Here is a 4,240-nt window from a genome sequence, read left to right on the forward strand (position 1 = left end):
TCTGCTTCTGCACTTCAGCTCTTAAAGCTCTACAGAGGTAAACGGGTCTCCAGAGGAAGTCTCTTATGATGCAAATATTGATGTTTACCTTTAATCTCCTTGGATTTCATAAGAATGAGAACGTGAATTAAGAAAAACTTAATTCACAGCACTCTGTTCATGTCTCTTCTAGAACATCCACAAGTGGCCTAAGCAGAACAGAATATAGGAAACAACACTTGCCTGTAAGAAGCTCTGCAGGATGCTTTACAGCAGAGATCACTCTTTGCAGCAAGTTTGCTTTAAAAAGAAAAGAAAGAGGAAGAGACCCTTGGTAGCAGATTGCTGTTTCAGACTAGCTCACCTGCATCACCCAGTCATCTCACCTAGGAAGGCAATGCGAGGGCAGGACTGGTCCTCCTCTGAGCTGACTCCTCTCAGCCCCTTGCGCAGAAGTTGTCCCACAATAGGAGCTCTTGGCGTTGGGTGCGTAAGCTTTGAGACCAAGGTTGGGTTTGTCGCCTCTTGAGATGCATCTGTAAGCTAATAACTGAAAAGGAGCAAGGGTTTCTTTCTCATGTTCCATTTGCTCATTCTAGTGAATATCAGTGTTTTACTGAAACTTCTGAAGATACAGCTGTACCCCATGATTGAAATAATTCAATATAATTGAAAATAATTCAAAATAATAATTCAATAATAATTCAATTTAAAATAATTGAAATAGAGTTGAAATAATCCTCTTCTAGTTCAGAGCAGCTTTGTAAGTCTCAGAGCCAGTTCCACCTTGTTGAAAGGATAAAGGAAGGTTCTTGTTAGGAGCACTGTTACAGGCGAGAGAAGAGGCAGATGAGACTGAACTGGAGCTAGTGCTCATTCTCTGAACATAAACACCTCCCTTCCGCATCTGAGCATGCTGGAGCCAACTGGTTTTACACAAATCAGCTTCTTGCTACCCCTGATAAAGCATTGGAGGTTTTTCCTTTATGGAGAAGGTTTTTTCTAATACTTCTGCCTGGTGGAAAAGCTGGAACTTGGTCACATGGAACTTCTCTACCTTCCCAGTGCACAGAAAGATAACAGACCAGCGACACTTCAGTTTGATTGCTCTGTTGAGTTCTCCTTTTGTCTTTACCGGGGTCTCTATTCCGAAGGTAGGAGCATGCCTGCATTTTCCAGGCAGGGCAGTTCTCTGCATCCTCTGATGTTGAGACAGCTGCTACAATTTAGTGGATACTTTAACAAGTATTTAATGCTAGGTAAAGAATAAAAACTTTCTGGAAAAGTAAAATGTTTAAATAGTTTAAGGTTATATTCTAGTTAAAGCTTATCAGGCATATGCTGTTGTTTCCATGAAGAACTGCAGATGGATGCCTGCAGAGATACAGATGTGGATGCACATTTCTGGACAGACCTGAGGCTAAAAAGAGAAGTCAAAGAGGTTAACCAGGGCCTTATTCTGAGGCTAGCTGCTGCCTGAATCCATGGGCACTCTAAAGAGCAGTCTGATACTGACAAGCGCTTGAGGATCAGGACCATTAAGCACAAAACCCAGCTCTGTAAGAACTATCACACTAATGAGATGTTAATTTAAGTTTTATCCTTTCATTTTTCTAAGCTGTTCTCATCTCAAGTGATTTTCCTTCAGATTTTTATACTCTGTATCATCCTGAGCCCTAGCAGGTATCACTAGAATGCAACTTTGCCTCAAACCAAGATAACAATCAACAGTTTCTGCAAGTTTAAGAGGCAATCCAACTCCCTCATACTGATGCATGAGCCTGCTTCCCCCACCTACTGCTACAGCAGCATTTCATGTTCCTGAGGCAGGTGAAAGGCTACAGTGTTTTTACAGAGGCCCTAGTGCAAGGCAGCGAGCAGTAAATCACCCTGTAGGATAAACTCTTCCAGAAAAAGTGGGTTTGTCCCAGCTATGACTGGAGAAGAGGAACAGCACCCAGTGCTAGGGGTTTCCCTCAAGGCAGTGGGGTTTTACATCACTGGAAGCTGCTGTAAGAAAGTTCTCCCAGACTTTCATTTACCTTCCAAGCAGCAACACCCCTCCCCTGCCTGTGTCATCACTCTTCCTTTTGTAGCCTCTCCACCTGCAAGGAAGCACCTTGTCCCTCAGCACCCCCTCATTCCAGGCTCCACATCCACAACAGGGAGAAGCAGGCTCTTTCCCCCACCAGAAATAAGCCCCTGCGTCAAACCCCTTCCACAGCTGAGAGGTTTTACCCAGCCATCATGGAAACTACTTCACAGCAGGACTGCTACACGTCATTTCTCCCAGCAGCCACGCAGGGTGACACATGGGGTGACACCCCCCCAGGTACACGCTGGTTTCACAGAGTAGTTCCTACCAACAGTCTACATCTAATGCCAGACCCACCTTTCGCAAAACTAAAGAACTCTGCTTTCTGTACAGTCATTTTATTTAAATTGAGTTAACTTTGTTTTTACACTAATGCCTCAGTGCATCCTTTAAAAGGAAAGGAAGCATTTTCTTTAAAAAGTATTTGTACATAAGACAACAAATCATAGAAATGAACACAGTAACATCAACAATCCCTAAAACATGCACAATTGTACACTGAACTGTGGGTGGCTGCAAGCGTAGGAGGTAAGAGGAAGGAAATCTTTCTCTAAGCTTTACATTCGATTACCTCAACAGAAACAGATGCCATGACCACAGTGCTGATCAGAACCACTGACACTGGATATCAAGATCTGATTACCCTCAGGTTAAATTTCAGCCTAGTCAAAGAGAAATCCAAATAAGCATACAAGTTTATAGGAGAACTCTTTACCTGGCACAGGCTGGAAAGCTCCAAGGTCAGTGTAACATACACCAAGCAAAGCAGGTGAAGGAGCAGCAGCTTCACGTCAACAGCCCTGCCGCTGTTGCAGGGCGCAGGAACCCATGGCACCAACCAAGTGCTCGAGTTTAGTCACCAAATTAAGCCTCCCCTCCCCATACCTCCACAGCTTCCACCCACCATTACAAGCCACTTCCCTGGGCCAAAAAGATGCAGCTTCCTTTGTAGACCATCTGATACTTTAGTGAGATTTCAGTTGTTCCTATTTCCTCTCTCAGAAATGAGCCTGTAGGATAGAAGACCCAAGTCCCTACACCCCTCCCCACCCCAGGCAACAGCAGCTTTGGCTCCAGTCAGCCAGGACTGGCCTGATGATTCAGACGTCCAGCCAGGACAGAAACACAGCGTTCACAGCTTCCGACAGTAGGCAAAGCATTCCCTATCCTCTGACAGCAGCACATCATCGGCATACCTGACCCTCCATTTGGTTATTAGCCTTGGGTTTGGGTTTGGTTTTGTTTCTTTTCAGAGGAGTACATTACTAGATCCTCTGAAAGAGCCTTTATTCTTCTTCAGACCCTAGAGAAAGTAACCATCCATCAACTCCAACCTGCTGTCCCTTCTCTGTCCTCAGTTTTTCACACGCACCTTCAGAGTAGAAGCACAAGCAGCAGATACCTGACACCTTATCAAGCCAGATCAATAGATTGGCCCCCAATTTCACCTTAGCAAGTGATAACATTAGTATTCATTTTAGTCCACCCTCAAAAGAAGAACAGGAGAAATAACGTGAGAAAGCAGATACATTACTGCGACCTTAACTATATGCAACCATCTCCTTTACTGTATTGTTTTAGCCACAAATTAAGGGGGGGGGAGATGAGGAAGAAGTGAGGATGAAGAGGCAGCCATTTCAAAATGCTGAGGTGACCCAACACCCTCTCCTACCACCTGCAGAAAGACCTCCAGGAAAAGGGAGATTTCACACAGAAGCAGCACCTCCATCTTACAGTGCATAAAGCCCTAGCCCAAAGCCGTTCTTTTTGTTACTACCAGTATTACACCTGCAGCCTCTACGTGGTGAAGCACTACGGAACCACGGGAGGCCAGATGTGCAGGGAGAGGCGCCTGCATCTCCTGTGTGTGTAGGAAGTGGAAACTCACCTACACGCATCTCGTCCCTCCCCCATTAGTTTGGCTCAGCCCACCCTGAAGCACCCTCCGACACCATCCTCGTGGGCAGGGCGGTTGCTGGCAGTACTGTTCTCCACTTGCACGCTCACATGAAAGTGCAAAGCTACACGGACAGACAGGCGAGCATGCACATAACCCTCCAGAGCTGGACATACCACCCGTCTAGCTGAGAAGGTTGCAGCTGGGACAGAAAAAGAAACAAAAAAAAAAAATCCCTTCAAGTAATTTAAAACAGCCCATTCTTGAGG

This window comes from Mycteria americana, chromosome 10 (assembly GCF_035582795.1).
Source record: "Mycteria americana isolate JAX WOST 10 ecotype Jacksonville Zoo and Gardens chromosome 10, USCA_MyAme_1.0, whole genome shotgun sequence".
Taxonomy (NCBI): domain Eukaryota; kingdom Metazoa; phylum Chordata; class Aves; order Ciconiiformes; family Ciconiidae; genus Mycteria; species Mycteria americana.